Source organism: Tasmannia lanceolata, unplaced genomic scaffold (genome assembly GCF_043159265.1).
Source record: "Tasmannia lanceolata isolate RefF3 unplaced genomic scaffold, GAP_Taslan_0.1 ptg000029l, whole genome shotgun sequence".
Lineage (NCBI taxonomy): Eukaryota > Viridiplantae > Streptophyta > Magnoliopsida > Canellales > Winteraceae > Tasmannia > Tasmannia lanceolata.
Window position 1 is genome coordinate 5,284,950 of NW_027518706.1, and position 10,742 is coordinate 5,295,691.

General features: G+C 37.9%; 1 pseudogene across 1 annotated transcript; it reads left to right on the top strand.

Moving 5' to 3' along the window:
* Positions 1–1,533: 1,533 nt before the first annotated feature.
* On the top strand, positions 1,534–4,095 carry LOC143858947 (N6-adenosine-methyltransferase non-catalytic subunit MTB pseudogene; annotated as a pseudogene). The gene is made up of 2 exons (XR_013239093.1): positions 1,534–1,715; positions 2,437–4,095. The product of XR_013239093.1 is annotated as a N6-adenosine-methyltransferase non-catalytic subunit MTB pseudogene (transcript).
* The last annotated feature ends 6,647 nt before the right edge of the window (positions 4,096–10,742 follow it).

Below are 10,742 nucleotides of genomic sequence, written 5' to 3' on the forward strand. Positions count from 1 at the left end.
ATTTAGTTTCGACTGCACATCCATTTATGCTCTTTCGATTATCGTTATACCCACTCTTTCTGTTTGAGACTTATAGTATTCAGCTCTGACCTTTCTATTTGACCCTTATTGAACCTTGGCATGCTTAGACCTACACTTAGAGTAGTGCTTTATTATGTACTGAGCTTTTCAGCTGACTGTGGTTTATAACATTTTCAGATTTAGATCCTCGTGAGGCGAACGAGGAAGTCGAGGCTTTATTATGTACTTGTAGGGCTTGATTTGCAGGTATACGGCGTTGTCATGTCCTATGCCCAGGGTGTGGTTTGGGCCATGACACCTAGCCCCTTATCCAAAAAGTGCTTCTGCTCTAGGCCTCTGAATTAATTGGTATCAGAGCTACGTGGGCAGTTTTCTGTCTATAAGATCAATTGTCTCAATTATACGTAAAAGCCCATGCCCCACCCCCCATCGGACCCAATACTTATTGTTTGATCTCGATGGTAACTAACTTTGGCCATAAGCTGAGATTAGATCATTTACACAATCTTTTGGCACGAATTTGTTTCTAATAATATTTTTGATCTATTTTACTCGTTTATGAGGGGCTCACAATTCGACAATATTGATATTTATATTTAGGGGATTGACATTGATATTCTCACTCCCAATAGACAATAATCCCACACCTTTTTGTTATGTAATTTTTGGGGAGTTTGGAGCCACTAATTTTAATTTCCAAATGATTAGGAGTAAATGTCAGTAATTTGTCTGATATGGTGCATTCAATTGGGGCTTTTGTATTTGTTTACACCAATTTTGTATTTGTTTACACAAGAGACCAACTTATCAGATGATGACTCGTTTGGACCGAGTTAATAAAGTTATACGCCGGGCAGGCATTCCACAGGGATCATTGAGATGATTTTGGGTTACAAACTACTTAGGTTTAAGCTCAACAAATTAATGGTTTGGATCTTCAAACTAAGTGGCCTAGTGAATTTTCTTTAAAAAAGAAGAAGCCGCGTTATATGATGCATGCACGTAGGTGAGGTGGGCCCAGTGTATATTGTGTTGCATATGTCTGTAAGTGAGCATAAAAAAGGGCGGCCCAGAGCACTAGGCTCCCGCCATTGCAGGGTCTAGGGAGGGCTAGATGTATAATGAAATCCATAGGTGAGCATATATTTCTAAAATATAATGAAAACCACCTTGTTTGAGGATCCAAACCTTTCGGTTGTTGGGCCTTAATGTTAATAGACTGTGCTCCAAAAATTAGCTCCATTGGACGATCCTATCTCTTTAATCTATAGATAAACTACACCATAAAGAAGTCTCTTTAATTTCGTTGTGCGACTTATCTATGTTGAAAAAATACGTTCGCCTTCATATTACACCATATAACGCATATTTATTAGAAAATTCATTACGATTTTTATTCGAATATCCAAACCGTTCATTTGATGGGGTCCAATGTAAATAGGTCTTTCCGTGAAAATCATCTCCATATGATGACCTTAACTATCCGTTCCTAGAGAGTGCGTACTACGCATACTTGTGTAATCAATAACCCACAATCACTCACTCTTCTATTCTTCAACAAACAAAAAATTCAAGAAAAAAGAAAAGAAAAAGAAAGCGAAAAGAATCCCATCATTTCTCATATTCATCTTGACTCAGAATTTCAAGGCAAAAAAATCAGAGGAATTTTGGTTCAGACCCATATAGAAATTCAGGTACGATTCTCTTTTTCACTCTCCTTTGTTCTTTCTTCTTTTCTTCTTCTTTCTTTTTGTGCTATAAGAGATTTTAGTTTTTTTTTTTAATTGGATTTTGGTTTATGTAATAGGATTTCGATTCCTTTGAATTTGAATCGAGCTTACTATATTGGGTCTTGGATGATTTAGTTTTTTTTTTTTTTTGAAAATGTGGGTCTTGGTTGAGTTCTTTTTTAGTGTTTGGTTATATGTAGGATCAATTCTTTTCAGTTTTCTTGGGTTTGTTACAATCTTTAGGGTTTTAGTTTGGACTAGAGGAATCAATTTCCTTTTCATGTGTTCACTTAGACGGATGGTGTGATTTTATTTTTCTATTTGTTTAGGGTTTTGGTTGGGTTTTTAACTATTTATTAGGGTTTCTTTTTCTTTTTATTAGGGTTAGGGTTTTGGCCTTTTGGGATTTCGGTATTTTTGTGCGCGTGCGTGTCTGTGTGGGGTAATCAGTTGGTTTAAAATGCCATGGATGCTTGATTTTCTGTTTCTTTTTATTACAGGTTTCAGAACGAGTTGTTGATTCGGGGCTAATGCTTTATTTGGTTTATCATGTTATAAACACTCCTATTAGATGAATTTTCACATTATTTCATTGTTGAAATTGCAATTGTATCTTGATTAAGGGTAGAGAAAGGAATATAAATCAATTGTATTTGACAGTTCTTTGTAATGGATGCACTTGAAGAATTGATTCGGAGTTACACGGAACCGGATTTGGAGGAGGATTCGTTTGAAAATGCGCAGGATAGGGATTCGAGGTATTCAGGAAGGATGGAAAGTGGCAGAGGTCTTGGAAATGGGCAGGATAGGGATTCGAGGTATTCACGAAGTCCTGAGAGAATTGTGAGACATCATCAAGAGTCTGATGAAATTGATCGAGGTTCATCTCAATCTGACAATGAAAGAAGCATTAGCCACAGACGGAGGCAACGTGAAAAAGAAGCTTACGGAAATGATAGATCCAAAGGCAGAGAGATAAGGATTGGGGAGGTTCTAAAGATAGTTGGAGGAAAAGGCAGCAGAGCTGGAATGATAAAGAGGCAAAAGATGGGGATGGTGATTTTGACTATAAAACTGAATGGGACTCACAGAGGCGTGAACAGGATAGAATGGATAATGAGAAGCTTCATGGTAGACCTGCTTATAGAAAAGATAGAACCAGGACTGAAGGCGTGAAAAACTCGAGTGTTGGAACTACAAATGAGTATTCTGATGTGATAGAGATCAGGCCCAAGTCTCTCGATTATGGGAGCGAGGAGTCCGGATCCATGTCTTCTAGGCATACTACTAGTGCAGGCCAGACTTCTATTAGGGGTTCACAGTCTCCATTTGGAAATAACCAGGGACTGGGGTCTTTCAATAGGGGCATTCCTCAAGGAAGAATAGGAGGCTGGAGAGGACGAAGAGGAAGCGTTCAGGGGAGGGACAGGCAACGTGTTGTAATCCCAGTGCCTATTGTGGGACCTCCCTTTGGTCACTTGGGCTTGTCACCTGGACCCATGCAGCCCATTGGGCCGAACATGTCCGCAGCTCCAGGCCCACCAATTGTACCGGTTTTCACTCCTCCATCTCGAGGGCCCATTGTTTGGCCTGGACCTCGAGGTTTTGATATGAATATGTTAGCTGCCCCACCTGGACTTTCTCCCATACCAAACCTCGATTGTCAGGACCGCGATTCCTTCCTAATATGGGGACTGGCCCAAACCATGCAATGTATTTTAATCAACTTGGCCCTGGAAGAGGAGTATCTCCTAGCGTAACTGGTCCTGGATTTAATATAATGGGACCAATCGGACGTGGAGTACCTCATGATAATGCTCCAATGGGTTGGTGTCCACCTAGGACTAGTGCTCCCCCTGGTAAAGCTCCTTCAAGGGGAGAGCAAAATGACTGCTCCCAAAATTTTGTGGATACTGGTATGCGACCACAGAATTTCATCAGGGAGCTAGAACTCACCAGTGCTGTGGAGGTACCTCATGATAATGCTCCAATGGGTTGGGGTCCACCTAGGATTAGTGCTCCCCCTGGTAAAGCTCCTTCAAGGGGAGAGCAAAATGACTACTCCCAAAATTTTGTGGATACTGGTATGCGACCACAGAATTTCATCAGGGAGCTAGAACTCACCAGTGTTGTGGAGGATTACCCAAAGCTGAGGGAACTTATTCAGAGGAAAGATGAAATTGTGGCCAAATCTGCATCCCCACCCATGTATTACAAGTGCGACCTGCGCGAGCATGTGTTGTCCCCTGAATTTTTTGGCACGAAGTTCGATGTCATTCTTGTCGATCCCCTGGTGTTACTGACCATATGGAGTACTGGACACCAAAAGAAATACAAAATCTAAAAATTGAGGTACATCATTTACTTGCCCTAAGTTTATTCACTTCAGTGTTGGCGTATTTGATATGGCTTTTGGATGTCTTTATTTTCTCTCAAATCTATTTACATAATTACATATGCAACATTTGCTGTCCATTCATATTATTTTATAACCTTGTGCCGTTTCTCTGAAGTCTTAATTCTGCTCTTACCATGTTTTCAGGCAATTGCTGACACTCCTTCATTTATCTTCCTTTGGGTTGGTGATGGTGTGGGTCTTGAGCAGGGACGCCTGTGCCTAAAGAAGGTATGTTAGTTGAGCTTAACAGAAATTACTATTTCACTTACATCGGAATTGAGTATTGATCTTGATTACCAGAGCTAAGAGAGGACCCTAAAGAAAATATCTGATAGCATTAACATGATAACATCTCTTAACTTCATTGCATTGCTTTGGACTTTATTTATTTATTTTGGAAAATGGATGCTTGGAGTTTGGACTTTATGCTCACACATAATACAGACCAAAAAAAAATAAAAAAAATTCACTGCATTGCCCCCTGTTGGAATGCAGTAATGTTTTCAACTGTAATATATCCTTTCATTCCCTCTAATGTGCTTCTTTTTTGTTTGTATGGTATTTTTTTCTCTTAATTTAGTGGGGATTTCGGAGATGTGAGGATATATGTTGGGTGAAGACAAACAGGTTGAATGCGACTCCAGGACCGCGGCATGATTCACACACTTTGTTTCAGCCCTCTAAGGTTGGTTATAATTGCCTTAATTTTTTCTGTTTGGTGCATATAATCTTCATTTTTTTATGGATAAATATCTTGTTATAATTTGTGGCCTCATTTTGTGGACTAGGAACACTGCTTGATGGGCATAAAAGGAACTGTTCGCCGTAGCACTGATAGTCATGTTATCCATGCCAACATTGACCCAGACATAATTATTGACGAAGAACCTCTTGATGGTTAGTATTCATGATTCCAAATTTGCCACCTAAAAACGTTTTCTGGCCTTCAAATCCAGAATCTGCACGCATTTCTTAAGTGGTTTATATTTCTTATGCCATTGTCTGCACTCTGCACAATCACGGAATAAGGTTTGCTCCCATTCATAGGGATTAGGTCCATATCCCATCAAAATTTGAATAATCAAAACAATATGGACTTTTTAGGAGATTGGATGCAGTTACCAATTCCCTATGATTTAGCCGGCACTTATTACCGGCACATGTGTCGTGTCGTGTCGTGTCCGATGCAACAAGCGTGTCCACACGTGTCGACACTCCTTTAGACACCTTTAAATGTACTGCTAGAAGTGTTAGACTTAATACGGGCTTGTGGACACGTTTTTGTACCGTGTCAAGTGTGACATTCTACTTTATTATAGAATATTGTATATGCCTCTTTTATTATTAACTCTTCTTTTATTATAAAGTAGAATATTGTATATGACTTTTCGCTAAATAGTATTTGTTGTTATATCCCCTCCCCTCCCCTAAACCTAAAACTCTAAACAAACTCTCTTATTCCAATAGGACCAATATGTTCATTATATCATATTGGTCTCCCTTACTAGCTGTATATTGGAGACGGAAGATAACTAGATTAAATTGATGAATGTGCTGTTATTTGATTATCTCATGTTTGTTTTAGATTATAGTTGAGATTTATTAGTTTGTTAAATGATTACCATATTTATATTGTTACAAATTATACAATAATTAGTAATTTTATATGTATGTACGTTTCACCATTTTTAGATTCTTAGATGTCCTCATGTCTGACAACTCGTATCCGTGTTGAAACTTGACATAGGAATCCATATCCACAAATTATGATTATATCTACGTTCTATTTTAGTTGTGTCCCCGTTTCGAAATTTTGGGAGTTTGCCGTATCCGTGTGTCAACACGCGACACTCGAGTTCGTATCCACAAATCATAACAATTCTCCCTCTCAAGAGGAGAAAAGAGTGAATTATTCCCTCTGTTTGTGTAGTCTATGTATGAATATCCATTAATATGATGTGTTTCATTCGTGGAGCCAACCGTGTGTAACAACCTGGATTTGGGGTAAATTTTTAGACATAATTTTTTTTTCAAAATCTCAAAATCCAAATCGCTACCCCAAAAGGGAAAAAAGCTGACTCTCAACTATAAAATAGTAATTTCATTTCCTTTTGAATTTGCAAACCACCAACACAAAAAAATCTAGAAGCCTCCTAACATAAGTTGAAACTAATCCACTGAATAAAACAAACTAAGGCAAATTGCCTGACAGGATAACTAGTCAAACCAACAATGGCCGAACACACTTTCGTCGATCCCTTTAAGCTCTCTTATTTTGTGTTCATGTCATCATGTAAACCTATAAAAACTGTAGTAACTGAGTCATAACGAGATGAACAAAAGATCCCTTAGTGCCTTGCATAATAAGAGCTACAAAATGAGAATTACATTATAAAAACATTTCTTATGATTAAACGGTTAGTATAAGCAAAACAACTATTCATTAAAATAAAGGTAGAATCAGAACTGGAAGTAGAAATATAAATAGTAATAGAGATAGAAACTAAAAGTGCAAAGATGAATGCATGCGAAAGATTTAGAGGCTGTTTGGGTTAGGGTTGACCCTCATCCCGTAATATACATTTTTTTTATATTTTTTTTTCTGTTTTTGTCACGACTAAGCCGAGCCTGACCTTTTATCCTTTTATCGGGTTAGATGGGTTGGGTTAGGGCTGATAGATTTAAAGGCTGTTTGGGTTGGAGTTGACCCTCTTCCCCTAATATACATTTTTTTTTTTATATTTTTTTTTCTGTTTTTGTCACGACCAACCCGAGCACGACATTTTATCCTTTTATCGGGTTAGATGGGTTGATAGATTTAAAGGCTGTTTGGGAACTGACCCTCGTCCCCTAATATATATATATATATATATATATATATATATATATATATATATATATTTTTATTCTTATTTTTAAAAAAAAAAAATTTTCTGTTTTTGTCGCGACCAAGCCGAACCCGACCCTCTATCGGGTTATAAGATGGGTTGGGCTAGGGTTGATAGATTTAAAGGTTGTTTGGGTTAGAGTTGACCCTGGTCCCCTAATATACATTTTTTTTTCTATTTTTTTCCTGTTTGTCGCAACCAAGCCGAACCAGACCATCTATCCGGTTAGATGGGTTGGGCTAGGGTTGATAGATTTAAAGGCTGTTTGGATTAGAGTTGACCCTCCTCAACCTGGGGTTCGGATTGAGTCGGGCTAGGGTTGAGTCATGTGACCTCTGCTTTGGTTAGGTTGGTCACAAACCGACTGAATCGGGCTCGAGTGGCACCCCTATAATTAGCATCATGGTTCTTTTTTTATCTTTTTTTAATGACATAGGGAATACTCCCACCCTAAAAATTGGGGTGGGGACACAGTATCCTGGTTCTTATACCTATGCCTCTACAGTCTACTATATAATATGGCGATGTGTCAAATGATCTGGGCCTCCCAAATTATTGCCCAGAGCGTTGGATAATATATAATATTGGTTGAGAAAAGGTTTCTATACACTAGTGTAGATAAGTTATCTACTCACTAGCTTAAAATACAGTGGGGGCCCACATTTCTTTTTGTTATGTAATTTTTGGGGAGTTAGAGCCACCACTAATTTTAATTTCCTAATGATTAGGAGTAATTGTCAGTAATTGGTCTGATATGGTGCATCCAATGGTTGATCGGAGTACTAACAAGTTCCAAGGACTAATGTTAGGGTATATAAAGCCCTAAGACATAGTTGACTTGTAGAAATTTTGGGGGTTTTATATTGAGCCCTAAGATATCGAGTTGTAGAAATTTTGAGGGTTTTGTATTTGTTTACACCCATTTTTTGGGCATTAACGGTCACAAGAGACCGACTTACTCCATTTCCGCTTCTCTTCATCATTAAGCTCGTTAATCATATTGAAGTGTCTCTCCTCTACTGTCAAACTTTCTAAGTTGAAGACAAAATCTCAAACTTCTTGTTTCGGAGGAGAACCTTGCATTACATTAATGCTATATAAACATAGGTTTCAATATCACTCATCATACCTAATCCATAAGAAGCAAAAAAAATAAAGGCATGCATATGTGTCAATATCACTCGCCATATATTTCGCCTAAAAATATTGATCCAAAGACATTGATATCTTAGTAAAACAGTGGCCATTTCATCTCTTTTACTCTTGTTATGTCTTGGAGCTGATGCATTGCTTGGGACCTGATTACCGCATGGGCGTGATGCGAGAAGGGATTATCCCCGACCCGCAACCCGCTCCCAGATCACGGATCCACACCATCTTGTTTTGATGATTCCAAACACAAGTGGTTTTATGTCAGTAATATGTTTGAATGTTTGGGTTGTAGATCTTGTGTTATTTGTGCAATTCAAGGATGCTTGGATAAAGTCAAAGGATCTAATTTAGAGCATATTTGAGTGCCAAAGACTTAGGAGATCCAAGGAGCCAAGATGGACTTGAAACCTTGAAGTTTAAGAGAAGATCAAGTCGAGTTCAACTCTTTTTAGAATGTAAAAGTCCTCTTCTTGTTTTGAGGTTGTTAGAGGCACTTATTTAAGCTAATTAGTGTCCCTTAACGTGATAATATACATATGACAAGACTTAGCCAACTCTCCCAAAGATTGAAATACATTGAGCTTTAAATGTGCAAACTAGCAGGGCCAAGCGATTGCCCTACCCCAGTTGACTGGGGAAGTCGACTGGAGTGGGCTGAAAAACTAGTTGTTACGCTATATCAGCTAGTTGTTTGGGAACTTAGTAGATTTACCAACATGCCATTCCAACGCTTGTTTTGGTCTAAAACTGTATATATATATATATATATATATATATATATATATATATATATATATATATATATATATATATATATATGAGAAAACTGTTGGTGAGCTTAAGCGCACCATTTTTTTGGTGCGCTTATAACGTCTCCCATTGGTGCGCTTAAGTGGGACCCAGCGGGATCCATATATATATATATATATATATATATATATATATATATATATATATATATATATATATATATATATATATATATATATATATATATATATATATATATATATATATATATATATATATATATATATATATATATATATATATATATATATATATATATATATATATATATATATATAGGGGAAAGTGATTGTGAGCGGCCCCTCATATAAGCTTATATGAGGTGACTGCTAAAAACACGGTGGGCCCACATTTTTGGGGTGATCCGAGCCGGTCATTTGATAGGCCGTGACGTAGATAGGGAGTGCCCAAAAAATCAGCTCCATAGGATCATCCCAACCCTATGAACTGTGGAGGTGAAAAAGGGGGAAATGGGTGGGTATAAATTTGCCCACTTACCCGTCCATTTCCCCCTCTTTCACCTCTACAGTACGAAGGGTTGGGATGATCCTATGGAGCTGATTTTTTGGGCACTCCCTATCTACGTCACGGCCTATCAAATGACCGGCTCGGATCACCCCAAAAATGTGGGCCCACCGTGTTTTTAGCAGTCACCTCATATAAGCTTATATGAGGGGCCGCTCACAATCACTTACCCCATATATATATATATATATATATATATATATATTATATGGAGAGAGAGAGAGAGAGAGAGAGAGAGAGAGAGAGAGAGAGAATAGAGTTCCTGAGGTTAACCTCATATAAGCTCATATGAGGTGGCGCTCACAAAACATAAGGCACCCACTTTGTTTAGATGATCCAAACCATTCATTTGCAAGGCCCCATCATAGATAGAGTGTGTACCAAAAATCAGCTCCATTGGATCATCCTAACCCCTCTAAAAGTGGAGGAAAAAATGGGCAGATTTGTGGAGAAAAAGATTCTATTCATTTTGCCCTCCACTATTGGATGGGTTAGGATGATCCAATGGAGCTAATTTTTTGTACACACCCTATCTATGATGGGGCCTTTCAAATGAATGCTTTGGATCATCCTAAGAATGTGGGCCCCTTATGTTTTGTGAGCGCCACCTCATATAAGCTATATGAGGTTAACCTCAGGAACACTTTTCTCATATATATATATATATATATATATATATATATATATATATATATATATATATATATATATAGTTACTAAACCATTCTGAATGAACCAAGAACACTAAAACTTATTTGGAACGTCTTAAAAGAGTGAATCAACTTAAGTTGTTCCTCTCTCATCTTTGAACAAGATTTGGATATAGGACTTCTTTGTACATCTTCTTTACAACTTGTAACCCTCTTTGAAGGGATTTTGTTTTTCTTTCTTCAAAGATACAAAGTTTTATTGGGCGAGTGTAGGAGACTCGGAAAATCTTTGACTGATTAAGTTGGACCTTGGCGAACCTAATTCCGTTTGAGACTGGTGGGTTTTCTGTAGACTCAGTCATGAGTTGGACCAGGACCTAGATGAACATAATTATCCCCCAATGGAACCCTACACTCAAGATTTTATATACTTTGTTGACTCGGTCATTTTTAGGACTCAGTCTAGATAAAAGCCGGACCTGAACGAACCTAATTCCACCCTCCAACTGGTAGGAGTACTCGGAAGCACAGCCTCAGTACGTTAGCTACAGGACATGCTTGTTATCGT